The sequence below is a fragment of the Canis lupus genome, chromosome X (assembly GCF_048164855.1).
Source record: "Canis lupus baileyi chromosome X, mCanLup2.hap1, whole genome shotgun sequence".
NCBI lineage: Eukaryota > Metazoa > Chordata > Mammalia > Carnivora > Canidae > Canis > Canis lupus.
In genome coordinates this window covers 66683684-66699543 of record NC_132876.1, presented here as the reverse complement: position 1 = coordinate 66699543, position 15860 = coordinate 66683684, and the positions used below count along the sequence as shown (strand labels likewise).

General features: G+C 40.4%; 1 pseudogene; it reads left to right on the top strand.

Annotated features, from left to right (window-relative positions):
- Nucleotides 1-14768: 14768 nt before the first annotated feature.
- LOC140628487 (eukaryotic translation initiation factor 4E type 2 pseudogene) lies at nucleotides 14769-15494 on the top strand (annotated as a pseudogene).
- Nucleotides 15495-15860: the final 366 nt, after the last annotated feature.

The following is a 15860-nucleotide window of genomic DNA, read 5'->3' as shown; positions in this document are numbered from 1 at the left end:
GCTTTACAACTGCTTCAAAAATATTATCCTGCAGGAAATCATAGAAGAAGGAAGTGCAAACAATGCAAACTAATAAGCAAAATTGGCACAATGAAGGAACCTTGGAGCTGAGAATGGGAATAATTTTCATGTCTGTTTTTTTCCCTGCCTTAGTCTTTCCTTGACTGTTCTTGTGACTGGAGGCACATGTTCTGTGTTTTCTTTTTTATTATGTTGCGCGCACTGCGACAACATGATCAGGATCCTGAGGATAAGGGGATGAGGAAAATAAAAGAAAAGTAAAGAGATGGGGACAGGAGGGACACAGTGGATGATGTCCAAGCAGTGCCAGCTTTATTCAAGGTTTTACAACATTTTATAGCATGAGCAAAACAAAGCCAAGAAGGTGTTTATTTTTAGCAGGTTTGTGAAACCCTCCAAAGTTCCCTTTTCTCAGCATGCAAGACAGACTCACAGGTGCCAGAAGACCTTGGTAAATAGATAAGCTTGTTGCTCCAGATGTGCATACTTCAAAGGAATATTAGGTATGGAAAACAGACCAGCAAGGACAGCACAGACCCTTATTTACATTTATGACCAGGTCAGAATAAGTTGTATCTATTGTGTTATGTGGACGATCACATACAAGCGAGCCCTGAGAACCATTGCTCAAGCCCTTTCTCAAGCATCTACCAACTATTCACCCTTTAGGCTCCCGAGCCTTCTGAGTGAATGAGGGACGCAAGTCCGGGCCTGGTTTTGTTCAGTTACTCCAGCTAGTTCATGGTCGCCCACATTATTATATCTATCTATCTATCTATCTATCTATCTATCTATCTATCATCTATATATCTATCTATCATCTATCTAATTCTGGTATAGTTAACATACAGTGTTATATTAGTTTCAGATGTACAACATAGTGATTCAGCAATTCCATACATCACCCAGTGCTCATTTCAACAAGTGCCCTACTTAATCCCCATCATCTATTTCACACATCCCCTGTTCCACTTCCCCTCTGGTAATTGTCAGTTTGTTCTCTATAGTTAAGAGTCTGTTTCTTGGTTTGTTTCTCTTCCTTTTTCTCTTTTTTTTTCTATTACAGGTGTCATTCTAGCCTTTCCCCAGAGAGATATAGAGATCCTAATACTTGGACTGAACTGGCTAGAGCAGTTCTTAAAGTGACTAAAGGCAAGAAAATTTATACCCTTGCCTCTTCCAAGACTCTGAAGGAGGTCATTGTCCTGCTGATCAGGTGCTCAAAAACCACAAGACTCTTGCTAGGTCCTGCTCTAGGTGGCAGTATGCCACCTAGAAAAGAGGTAGGAGCCCAAACTTCCTGGGGAGACAAGACAGAGGGAAGACAAGACAGAGGAAAAGAGGTAGGAGCCTAAACTTCCTAGGGGAGAAGGACTGGTGCTCTCTAGAAGAAAAAACATCATGGTGTCACCACAACATTGACTGGGATGATTTGCCCACTGCTTTGCTGGTGATTGCTCACAAAGTAATTAAGACTGAAAAGACAAATTGGGGAAGGCAAAGAAGGAGGGACTGGTTTTCAATTGGTAAGAGAGACACATCTTCCCTTTTACCCTGAGGCCTAGACTCTCCTTAATGACTTGGTTCAGAAACCAGATTAAAAAGAGGCTGCTTAGGTACATAGAATGTGCCTGTCAAGGAGCAAGTGAGACCAGCAGAGTCTGAAATTAAACAATTGGCTACCATAGTATGAGATGGAATAATGGAATTTCTACTAAAGAACCCTGCACAATTTGTGCAGAAGGTTGTAATGACCTCCAGAGGAGGCTTTGGACCTTGGTCCAGATTTATATTTTATTAATGTGGATTTTTATGGCTTAGATGTCTACCTACTCTATGTTGGGCTTTATAAAGGTCCAGGCCAACTATCAGTGGAAAATGTTAGCTAAAGCCAATCATCTCCTCCACAAATTGGTGATGTTGAAGAGGGCTTATCAGGGAGATTTTACTATATTCCAAGTGATGAGAGGGCCCCAAACTGAGTGATCATCTTTGGTAAATCAGTGCAACAATTACAATACTTACTAAAGTCAGATTAAAACTCATCACACGGGATGCCTGGGCCGCTCAGTGGTTTGGTTCATGCCTTTGGCCCGGGGCGTGATCCTGGCGTTCCAGGATCGAGTCCCACATGGGGCTCCCTGCATGGAGCCTGCTTCTCCCTCCGCTTGTGTCTCTGCCTCTCTCTCTCTCTCTCTCTCTCTCTGTCTCCCATGAAAAAATAAATAAAATCTTAAAAAAAAAAAGACTCATCACAGGCTTCCCCTTTGGAGTCAACTTTACCTTCCATACTGGCTCTTGATCTCAGCTATGATAGGGACCTTATTCTACATAGGGATCTAATGGTCATAGGTATGTCCCCTCTGGCAGAAAACTACCCTTTCATTACATTAACTGCAGTTTGGGTTCCAAGAAAAAGCAACACTAGTTGGCTCTGCTTGATAGGGGTACTAAAATCTCCCTAATCCCAGAAAGCACTCAGTTTTTAAAGAGACTGCCTCATCTAGGAGGACCAGTTTGGGAGGAGGAGTAAAAGGGGGGGGGGGATTACCTGCTTAACTATTAAAATTGGCCCAGTTATTGCTAAAAGATTCTTCTGTCCTACTTATTCCCCATCCCTCCAAAACTACCCTCGTTCCCATTATTAGAATGTACATCTTCAGCTAGTAGGTAATCTCACGGAACAAGACTAAGCTTTTATGCTATTGGTGGGCGTCACCCATGAGAAATCAGTTAACTTTCCCCTACCGGTATGAGTGGTAGATGTGCCACAGTACCAGCTGAGGCAAGGCACTGAATGATTATGGCCTCTCATAGCTGACTTAGTTAAAGAAGGAGTACAGATCCTTACCACCTTTTAATTCTCTAATATTAGTTGTTGAAAGCTACAACTAATGAGCAGAGGATAACTATCTATGGAGAGTTAACAAAGATGTTCCCTTTATTAGAGCACCTCTACCAGATATTATTGCCTTATTGAATGACATTTAAAACAACATGGGTAAGTGGTTTATAGTTATAGACTTTGCTGACACATTCTTTTTTTAGCATTTTTTTAATTTAAATTTTGTTAGCTAACATACAATGCAATATTGGTTTCTGGAGTAGAATTCAGTGATTCATCATGCAATGCTCATCACAACAAGTGCCCTCTTTGATACCCATCACCCATCTAGCCCATCCCCCATCACTCTCCATCAACCCTGTTTGTTTTCTATTATTAAGAGCCACTTACGGCTTGTTTTCCTTTCTCCTTTTTTTCTTTCCCCCCTTCCAATATGTTCATCTGTTTTCTTTCTTAAATTCTACATGTGAGTGAGATCATATGGTATTTGTCTTTCTCTGACCGACTTATTTCACTTAGCATGATACACTCTAGCTCTATCCACAATCTTGCAAATGGCAAGATTTCATTATTTTTGATAAATATAAGGGTGCATTTATCCCTTCAAATTGGTATTTTTATATCCTTTGAGTAAATATCTAGTACTTCTGCAGGCATATTCTGTTCTGTAAAAATTTTGCAGGGAGTTAACCACAATTTACTTTCACCTTTGACGGCCAATAATATATATTTTCCCAGTTGCCTATGGGGTATTTAAATAGTCCTGCAATTAAACACCATCTTTGCAGTCAGGACCTAAATATTTGACTTGCTCTTGTACTAGAAACTCAGTTTTGGCATTATATCAATGACTTCCTTCTCATTGGACCTGACCAAGACTGTCTCATAGGTCATCACAACTGTGAGCAAACACCTCATTGAGAAGGAATGAGCAATTGCCCCACATAAGATCCAAGGTCCTATCAATCTGCTACATTTTGAGACTTTGGAATTTATAAGGAGAACTGCTACAAATCTAGTAAAAGATAAGAATTTAGCACTTCAACCTCTCACATTAATAAAGGAAGACCAACATCTGGTAAGAATGTTTGGATTTTGGTGCCAACACATTCTTCATCTCCAATGCTGGTCCTTCTTACTATGTTTTTCATCTTTTAATGGAGACTTGAGCAACAACTGGCACTAGATAAAATAAGGAGGCTATTACTTTGGCAGTTCTACTAAATCTTTGAGGACAGGACTTAATGGGAAGTTTTGGCCACTGAAAATTTGCTTCCTGGAGCCTCTGGATCAAATGAACAATTAAATGGCTATGCTTAGACTTTTGGTGTAAGCAGCTCCCAGACTTAGCCCAAAAGTATTTACCAGTACAGAGGCACCCCCTAGTAATATACTAGGCACTTATAAAACTGAACCCTTACTGGAGGAGAGCCAATTACTCGATGGATAGAGATGCCTATTATGCCCTGATCAATGGAAAAAGCTCCCTGTAAAATTTAATGAGGCTTCCTTATTGCAATGGAAATGGCATCTAAATGATCGAGATGCTGGAGTGCCACAACTCTATGAGGAATTAACATATACCCTGCCACTGAGGTTAACTTGCCAAAGCCCCCACAAATGCCTCTGCTTCTTTCTTAAGGGGATTGGAAGGAGAACAGCCAACACTCTGAAAATGAGGAAAAAAAAAAAAAGGTCAATCTTTACCACTGAAGTGAGCATAGGGTATAAGGCAGCAAGACAATGGACAGCCACAGCCCATTACCCCTGTTCAAACACTCCAATTTCCATAAGGAGGGTAAAGGGCTGAGCTGCACACAATACTTCTATTAATAAAGCATGCTCTGGCAGCCCAGGTGGCTCAGCGGTTTAGCACCGCCTTCAGCCCAGGGCGTGATCCTGGAGATAGGGATCGAGTCCCACCTCGGGCTCCTTGCATGGAGCCTGCTTCTCTGCCTCTCTTTCTCTCTCTTTCTGTCTCCCATGAATAAATAAGTAAAATCTTTAAAAAAGATAAAGCATGCTCTTGGCAAACATTTTCTTAAGGTTCTAGTTTCACAGACTCCTGGTTGATGGCTAATGGGTTAAGTACTTGATCTGGACTTTAGCAAAATCATGGCTGGAAAATACAAGGTTGATTCATTTGGGATAAAGAGATATGGAAAAAAATTGCCACATTGGCAATTTTTCTGCCCATATTGGTGAAACATATCTTGGCTCATGCCAAACAAGACACGGGAGTGGTACAATACACAAACTAATGAACTAACCAGCCCTCTAAAATAGATAAGCTTCTTGAAGGATGGACAATTTCCAGAACTCTGAGATTAGCCACCTTACTCCTTCTATTGGTGTGCACCCAAGAGGTCAGTGGATTTGGGTATCATGGTGTTATGAAAATGGATTGTTAATAGATCAATTGATCTAGTAGAGAAACATTTACACAGAGCCATTAGGGGCTATACCAGATGCCAAAAATCTAGACACTGGAACAATTTACAGAGGAGAAGGGCCACATGAGAACTAACAAATTGACTTCATTGGACCTTTCTCTGAAGCAGCAGGAGTCATCAAATATGCCTTAACAATGGCAGATATCCACACAGGTCTTTTATTGGCTAACTCATGTAAGGCACTAAACTTTTCTAGTGTTTTTGAGAGGTTAATGAAACTTTGGGAGTGCTACAAAGTTACACAGTCAGGTCAACACTTTCACTTCACTGCAAAGGGAATGCAACAATGGCCATTACAAAATAACATTGCTTGGGTTTTTTGCCTACTCTATGATCCTATGGCAGCAGATATCATAGAAAAACATAATGGGCTTCTATTTTATGATTTTTAAAATATTTTATTTATTCAGTTGAGAGGGAGAATATGAGTGGAGGGTAGGGGTGGAAGGAGAGGGAGAAGCAGACTCCCACTGAGCAGGAAGCCCAACATGGGGCTTGATCCCAGGACCCCAGGATCATAACCTGAACTGAAGGCAGGTGTTTAACTGAGCCACCCAGGTGCTCCCATAATGGGCTTTTAAAACAAGGACCATCGAGAGAACCTGGAGGACAATGGTCCTCTAAGTGGTCAAAATACTGCTCATAGTCCTGATTACATTAAACCCACCCCCACATGGCATAACTATGCCATATTTAAATTCACCACAAATAAGGAGACCACCAACAGAGATGCTGTAACCTCTGCTGTTTTATATAACCACACTGGATGCAACACAATTATCCATTTTCATAGATGCAGTAAGCCTGACATTATTGCCTACAGCAAAATAGCACCCACCTGATACTTTAACCTTTCCTTCCTGCCTTATCAAAAATCCAGAGCCTAGCTGTCTCTCCTTCAATCTCTCCCTTACTACTGACTCTGGAATCATCCTCAGCCTATGTCTGCTCATCATCCAGTATAAGTGGAACAAACCACTTACTAGTATCTGGAGAGAGAGAGGCATGCTAATCTGCCACCCACATACTTTGCTCTTCTAAAGGCACTGTGGAACAAATCTGGAACTGCTTCTGACTCCCAGAAGGTGGAACTAATTGCTCTGGGTGATATACAGTGACAATCAGATCCATTACTCCTGGCTATGAATGGCCTCTGACTTTAACCCCTACTCTGTTGCTGTGCCCTTTTCTTACTTGAGAAGTCACAACATTCACCAGTGTTCCTATACACCCACTGGCATCCATGCCACCTGCATACCACAGGAAGACATGCAACACTGGTCAGATTGAGGACAATGATAACCAATTTGTTGGTTATTCAGATTGATTAATCTTACTAACATGACCACAAACACCAACACTGAGACTACTACATTATTTCCTATCTCTATTCCTGCTGACAACAATCCTCTCAGCCAAGCCAGACTCTATAATGTTGCTGGTGACTCATAGGTGCCTTCTAAGCTCTATGAGCCAGTTTTTAGTTCAAATCAAATGAAATCTACTATTATTAACTAGTGCCACCAAATAAATAGAGCAACATGCCACCACCTATCAAGTGTCATTTAATGAATTTCTAGATATAGTATGCATCCAATATTACCACTAGAATGCTCATAATTGTGCAATTAAATAAAAAATGTTGTAATCTAGAACCAATACCAACAAATCCTACAGGATTACATAGATAAATTATAGTTTTCAATATAAATATTTATTTTTATATGATAAATATAACTAAATATAAAATATAAACTCTGCTAACAGTATATACGCTTACAACTATTGACTTCTTTTTGAAATTAATTATAATCATCTCTCTCCTTCTCCAATTAAAGCCCCACTTATTGAGGTGCAAAGAAATTGGCACCTTATGAAGAATCTTCTTGGGATGCCTGGGTGGCTCAGTGGTTAAGCGCAGCTGCCTTCAGCTCAGGGTGTAATCCTGGAGTTCCAGGATAGAGTCCCACATCAGGCTCCCTGCATGGGGTCTGTGGCTGCCTATGTCTCTGCCTCTCTCATTCTGTGTCTCTCATGAATAAATAAATAAAAATCTTTTTTAAAAAACAGGAACCTTCTTTGTGGTGGTTAATTTAATGTGTCAGCTTGTCTAGATCGCAGCACCCAGATATTTGCTCAAACATTACTTTGTATGTTTCTGTGCACATGTATTTTTGAGAAGAGGTTCACATTTAAGTAAGTAGAGTTTAAGTAAAGCAGACTAGCCTCCATTTTTCTCTCTGTAGCATTCCAGCTGTTCTCTCTTTACATCTCAGGTTGAATTCATAGGTGTTCAGGATGTTTTGAAAGTTATCTAGGTAAGTTTGTGGGACCAGATGAATTGAGGACCCCTACTCTTCCACCATTTGCCTAGGTCCAGATTACCCTTCAAAATGTGGGTGGGCCACATCCAATTAGTTGAAAGCCTTAATACAACAAAGATCAACCTCTTCTGAGCAAGAGAGAGAGAAAGAGAGTGAATGAGAGAGTGCGGGGAGGAGCAGAGGGAGATGGACAGGCAGACTCCATGCTGAGTGTGGAGCCTGAGGCAGGGCACAATTCCATGACCCTGAGAACATGACCTGAGCTGAAATCAAGAGTTGGAAACTCAACTGACTGAGCCACCAAGGTGCCCCTTAACCAAATCTTTATTTATTTTTATTTTTTTTATACTTGGGAGGTTTATTTTTTTTGGGGGGGGGGTTTAAATTGGAGTTCAATTTGCCAACATATAGCATATCACCCTTAACCAAATCTTTAAAATAAATCTCTCTCTTTCTTTCCACACCACACACACACATACACACACACACACACACACACACACACACACCCTGTTTCTGTTTCTCTGTAGAACCCTAATACACCTTCCCTGGACCTGCTAATCAATATATATACATATATATATATGGAAGGCAATGTATACTACATACTTCTTATGCTAAGATATGTCTAAAAAATCAGAGAATACAACCAGTTTGGAAATTATTATTCTCTAACCAAACCTCTTACAATGCTAAATGCAAGTTTTATATAATATTCAATGGAAGTGGGTTCTACCATTGTAATACTGACCGCTCACAGTAAACAATCATAGCTGTTGAATGTTAAAGCAATTTTTATAAAAAAAACATATTTGATCTCATAGAGGAGTCTAACCTCTCATGCATGGGAGTTTCTTTACCCAAATTGATAACTACTTGTTTATAGTTAGAAAAATTTTCATACCCACTAAAACCATCATCAATAAAGACTTGGGAAATATTTGAGGGAAATTGCCACCCAATGTTACTCCTCTGGATGCTCCTTTAAAAACACAACAGGTCCTCTTACAACAGATAGAGATGATAATAAGAAGCCTGATAGTACAGCTAACCTGTAGGTTATCAAGGAAAAAATGCTCATAACTACTGTACTCCTCATTTTTGTGACTGGTCACATGATCATAGCTGCTGGTATTTCTAAGTATCTTTTTCTACTACCCATTTCATATTCCCTTTTCCTTTTGTTGATTGTAATTCTTTGCCTGGTGAGATGTCTAAAAATTTATTCCTGAAGGGTCTGCACCATTAGTAGTCCTGCCTGAATAGCTTGTTGTAATTTCCATTGACTTTAACCATAGAACGTGGTATTATATTACTAAGAAATGCTCTAAGAGATATTCACTAAAAGGGCCATTTTATCTATTTGATTATTAAATCTTCCTCTGCTGAGGTTACCTTTTGATTTGCATTATATGGGGCATAATATCTTACATTCTTTGCCCACATCAGGGAATTCTATCCACATAACAGTTTGTCAGACTCCTTGTCACCAATTTTCCAATCATATTTCTGCCAAGTCTTTTTTTTAAGGACTTTCTTTTTTTAATATTTTGTTTATCTATTCACTCAGAGAGAGAGAGAGAGAGAGAGAGAGAGAGAGAGAGAGGCAGAGACACAGGCAGAGGGAGAAGCAGACTCCATGCAGGGAGCTCGACGCAGGACTCGATCCTGAGCCACCCAGGGATCCCCATCTACCAAGTCTTTGACCATGTAATAAACCATTGTTCATGGCCCATGAATATATGGATTTGTGGCATTTGGGCTACATTTTCATGTAACTTACTTGTGCCTTCAGGGTATGCTTGATCCCAATCTTGTATATACCACTTCTTTTTGATAATGGAATGCTGCTGAACATGGCCGAATTTATGGCTTGGTGGGGCAGTTCATGATGGGCAGCTTAGGTTGCATGGTTACTTGGTGGCTTGTGGTTAAGTATTCTGTCTCTACTAAGGCCCAATGGGAAGCCGAAATCTGTTTCTCAAAACGGAAGTATTCACAGCAATGCTATTCAGCTCTAGGGGCCTCCCAAAGTCTTAAAACAACATCTCTACCTGCCACTGACACTTCAAGCACCAACAGATTAGTTGGATTATATGACTCAAGTAACAAAGCAGCTTTCATGACAGCTTGAATCTGTTTTAGAGCCTTCTCTTTTTCTAGACCCCACTCAAAGCTAGCAGCTTTTCAGATTACTTAGTAAGTGGGTCTGAGTAGCACACTCAAGTGAGAAATATGTTGTTTCAATTCTAGAGAGGCCCATTAAACATTGTTCCTCTTTTTTGGATGCAGTAGGGGCCAGATACATAACTTACCTTTGTGTCAGAAATGATTTCTCAATATACTCCATGTCACTAAACACCTAAACATTTTACTGAGGTGCCAGTCCCCTGAATTTTTATCAGATTTATTTCCCACTCTCTGATGTGTCTTACAAATATGTCTAAAGTAGCTGCTTAAAAAAAATAATAGCGAATCCCTGGATGGCTCAGCAGTTTAGAGCCTGCCTTGGGCCCAGGGCATGATCCTGGAGACCCAGGATCGAGTCCCACATCAGGCTCCCTGCATGGAGTCTGCTTCTCCCTCTGCCTGTGTCTCTGCCTCTCTCTCTCTCTCTCTCTCTGACTCTCATGAATAAATAAATAAAATCTTAAAAAAATAATAATAAAAAAATAAAGTAGCTGCTACTTCTTGCTCACCAGATCCAATCAGTATAATGTCATCAATGTAATGAACTCTTGTGAAAAGGAAAGGCAATCAAGGTCACTACAGACTAAATTATGACACAGGGCTGGAGAATTAATATGCTCCTGACATGGAGCTCCAGTGGCGCAATCGGTTAGCGCGCGGTACTAATATGCTCCTGACATAAAGACAGTGAATCTGCATTGTTGTCCTTGTCAGTGAAAAGCAAACTGCTTCTGGCTTATTTGCTAACACCTATCAAGAAGAAGGCATTTGCCAGATCTTGCCAGCTGTATACCAGGTACCAGAGGATGTATTAATTGCTCAAGCAACAAAACCACATCTGGAAGGTAGGTGGAATTGGAATCATCATCTGGCTAATTTCACAATAATTATCTGTCATTTTCCAAGTTCCATCTGTTTTCTGCACAGGCCAAGTAGGTACACTGAATGAGGAAGTGCTGGGAATCACCACCCCTGAATCTCTGAAGTCCTTGATGATGGTACTAATTTTTCCCACCTCTCCAGGAATGTGGTATTGCTGTTGGTTTACTATTTTTCCAGGTAGAGGCAGTTCTAGTGGCTTCCACTTGGCCTTTCATAGCCTAATAGCACTCAATCCACAATCACAGAACCAATATGTGGATTCATCCAGTTGCTGAGTATTTTTTTGAGCATTTTTATTTCAATTACGCATTTGGGAATAGAGAAATAACCATAGCATGGGTTTGAAAACCCACTGAGTCTCTGTTTTGGTGATTCAAGTTAGACATTGTTCATTCAAATGAGAACTTTCCTACTTAGATCAAGTAAGAATTTAGTAGATTGCTCATCTATTTCTTCTCCAGGGATGTGATAATCAACTAAAAAATCCCAAAGATCTCTACAAGTTAGCCTATTCTGATTACTGCTTTGACTCTATTGTCTATTACTGCAACCAAACTCACCTTGTTTTGGTGATTAAGTTTCACTATTTGGCTCCTACAACTCTGGGATCCAATTATCCTCATTGTATTGAAATATTCCAGTTCAGTTGCAGCAGTTCACACTGTAATTCTTGACCTACAAGAGAAGATTAACCATAAAGTTCTTCAAGGATGCTTGGATTACCCTCGCAAATTTATTTATCACAATCACGGTGAAAAGTAGATCCTCCAGGGTAAGTGAGCAGATCTTTTTTTTTTTTTTTTTTTTGTCTTCAGTTTCATGTGCCTGTCTAGATTTTTTTAATAAATTTATTTTTTTATTGGTGTTCAATTTACCAACATACAGAATAACACCCAGTGCTCATCCCGTCAAGTGCCCCCCTCAGTGCCCGTCACCCATTCACCCCCACCCCCCGCCCTCCTCCCCTTCCACCACCCCTAGTTCGTTTCCCAGAGTTAGGAGTCTTTACGTTCTGTCTCCCTTTCTGATATTTCCCACACATTTCTTCTCCCTTCCCTTATATTCCCTTTCACTATTATTTATATTCCCCAAATGAATGAGAACATATAATGTTTGTCCTTCTCTGATTGACTTACTTCACTCAGCATAATACCTTCCAGTTCCATCCACGTTGAAGCAAATGGTGGGTATTTGTCGTTTCTAATGGCTGAGTAATATTCCATTGTATACATAAACCACATCTTCTTTATCCATTCATCTTTCGATGGACACCGAGGCTCCTTCCACAGTTTGGCTATTGTGGACATTGCTGCTATAAACATTGGGGTGCAGATGTCCTGGCGTTTCATTGCATCTGTATCTTTGGGGTAAATCCCCAACAGTGCAATTGCTGGGTCATAGGGCAGGTCTATTTTTAACTCTTTGAGGAACCTCCACACAGTTTTCCAGAGTGGCTGCACCAGTTCACATTCCCACCAACAGTGTAAGAGGGTTCCCTTTTCTCCGCATCCTCTCCAACATTTGTGGTTTCCTGCCAGAAGTGGACCCTGAACTATATGGTCAAATAATATTCGATAAAGGAGGAAAGACTATCCATTGGAAAAAAGACAGTCTGTTCAATAAATGGTGCTGGGAAAATTGGACATCCACATGCAGAAGAATGAAACTAGACCACTCTCTTTCACCATACACAAAGATAAACTCAAAATGGATGAAAGATCTAACTGTGAGACAAGATTCCATCAAAATCCTAGAGGAGAAGACAGGCAACACCCTTTTTGAACTCGGCCACAGTGACTTCTTGCAAGATACATCCACGAAGGCAAAAGAAACAAAAGCAAAAATGAACTATTGGGACTTCATCAAGATAAGAAGCTTTTTCACAGCAAAGGATACAGTCAACAAAACTAAAAGACAACCTACAGAATGGGAGAAGATATTTGCAAATGACGTATCAGATAAAGGGCTAGTATCCAAGATCTATAAAGAACTTCTTAAACTCAACACCAAAGAAACAAACAATCCAATCATGAAATGGGCAAAAGACATGAAGAGAAATCTCACAGAGGAAGACATAGACATGGCCAACATGCACATGAGAAAATGCTCTGCATCACTTGCCATCAGGGAAATACAAATCAAAACCACAATGAGATACCACCTCACACCAGTGAGAATGGGGAAAAAGTGAGCAGATCTTAAATGATAAATCCACTCTAACATTCCAATCTTCTTAAGCCTTTGAATCCCTATTTTTATAGTATAACAGGACAGTTCTGGTATTTCAACTTCACTTAGTATAGGTCACTTTTGGGTCCATTTTCAGCTACCCAACCAACCACACTGTTAGAGTCCTTTCTAACAACTTGAACTAAATCATTGAATCCATAATCTTTGCTTAGTGTGGGCTCATATCAGCCAATTTAGCCTCATTCAGCTTCATATTCCTTCCACCATTATTCACTTCATTCCCACACATATTCTCCGTATTTCCATCTGTTTAAATTGGAAAAATCATGCACATGTTTTGGTGTGTAGCACATCTTCTAGTGGATTACCCTTCAAGGTTTGCTGGGACTTGAGCCCCAGCATTTATCTAGGAGCAAAGAAGTTTGCGGGGTAGATCCTGAGGAGAGTCAGCAGTGCTTTACAAGGAAACTACCATAAGAGAGGCCATTACAGATATTTTGGGCAAAGCATATCTAACCTACTCAGGCAGGGGTGGAAAGCCTGGCAAAGAAAACTCAATAGAACTTAGGAGTATGATATCTCCAGCTTCATTGGAATTTCCCCATAAGTCCCCACTCCAATATTCAGGATCTTATTACCTCCCAATCAATGTTTTTTGAACATAACTTCTTTATCTTATTCCCCATTCCTCATCCCATACACTTCTTATCCATACATTTTTCCTGGGTTTTGATTTGAAAATATACTACCCCATTCATGATTTTCCCATACACCTTTGTTCTACTAGTAGAAAAAAATCCTGGGTTGCAAGGTGGGATGTGAGGATACAATGTCTATCTCCAATCCTTGTCTCCAAGCACCAACTATGGAATTTCACTACCACTGGCCAAGTGCTCAGAGGATTGGTGTCCATTACCAAGCCTTTTCCTTTTTCTATGAAATACTTCCTCTTTAGTGACTTTTCTAAAACACACACTTTGGTGGGGGAAAAAACACTTTTCTCAACGAGTAAACTATAGTTAGTGCAGTGAAATTGCCTTTTATACCAAGATTTTATTTTATTTTATTTATTTATTTTTTTATACCAAGATTTTAAAGGGGATTAAATATTTAAGGGAAAAGTACATGTAGCCAAAATTATCCTTGAAAGTCATTTGTGAGAGCTCCATGTGAAAGATCTACATAATGTCTATCAATAAGGCCAGCATTGGAATATATCCTTGTTTCTTCAATTGAGCACCAGATTAAATAGCTGGATGAGGGGGATCCCTGGGTGGCTCAGCGGTTTAGCACCTGCCTTTGGCCCAGAGTGCGATCCTGGAGTCCTGGGATCAAGTCCCACGTCGGGCTTCCAGCATGGAGCCTGCTTCTCCCTCCTCCTGTGTCTCTGCCTCTCTCTCTCTCTCCATCATAAATAAATAAATAAATAAATAAATAAATAAATAAATAAATCTTTAAAAAATAGCTGGCTTATGTTTAGGGTCCCTGTTGAATGAAAAAATACATGTTTAAACACTAGAACACATTCAAGGTGGTGGCATACTTACACTGTGAGAAGCACACAGAAACTGATCATCTAAGTGGAGAGTTGATTCAAGTCTCCCATCTCTCATTCACACCAAGATTTAGATTTATTGGGTGGAATAGTAGATGGATTCACCTCATTATTCATATTCTTATATCCAACGTGTATATGATGTGACCCCAAAACCCAGAGAAGGTCACATGCCCCCAAAAGGGAGTATTTGGAGTCAGAAAATGTCAGAAAATGCCTCTCAAATTGAAAATTTCAAGAATTGACAGGAGAGAGCCAGCAGAGTGGAAGTCACTCCATGAAGCAGTGGTGATGGCAGCAGTGAGAGGATGAACAAATTCAGTGCACTGAAAGATGATGATAGTGGGGACCATGATCAGAATGAAGAAAACAGCACAGGAAGAAGGTGAGAAGGAAAAACTGGAATGAGACAAGAGTTAAGGCAGCAGTAAGAGAAGGGCTGCTGCCCCTGTACGAGCATCTCCTGCAGTACAACTATACTTTCTGATACTTGAGAAGAACCCCTGGCTGTCCCACCAGCTCACAGAGCTATGAACAGAATATCAAACAGATTGGAACCTTTGCCTCTGTGGAACAGTTCTGGAGGAGTTTATGGCCACATGGCAGGTCCTGGGGACTTGACAGGCCACAGTGACTTCCATATCTTCAAGGAAGGAATTAAGCCCATGTAGGACAATGATGCAAATAAAAATGGTGGCAAGTGAATCATTCAGCTCCTGAAGGGCTTGGCATCTCATTGCTGGGAGTCTTATCCTGGCCATGTTGGAGGAACAGTTCACAGTTGGGGAGGAGATCTTTGGGGCTGTAGTCTCTGTCCAGCTTCAGGAGGACATTATTTAAATATGGAATAAGACTGCCAGTGACCAAACAACCATAGCCCAAATCCAGAATATGCTTTCGTGAGTGCTTAACCTACCTGCCAAAAACTTATGGAGTACAAAACCCATAGTGGCAGCATCAAAATGCCAGGTAGTGTGGGCCCTCAAAGGCTCCTTTTTCAAAACCTCTGGAAGCTGCAGTTGAATGTGCCATGACCTTCTCCCTCTCTGTATGGCACCATCATTTTAGCTGGTATCATCAGAGTCTCTTGTTCTTTTGGCATGCTATCTGGAAGATCCTCCTGTCCTACACAAGAAGAATTGGAAAAGAATTTTATGTTTTTTAAAAAAATATATTTATTTATTTTAAAGAGAGAGAGAAAGAAAAGGCACAGGGATGAGGGGCAGAGAGAGAAGTAGAGCAGACTTAGTGCTGAGCATGGAGTCCAATGCAGGGCTTGATCTCGTGACCCCGAGATCACAACCTGAATCAAAACCAAGAGTTGAATGCTTAACCAACTGCACCATCCAGGCATCCTGTGTTTTATGTTTTAAGAACAGGCTGACAAGCAGCAGCTACGA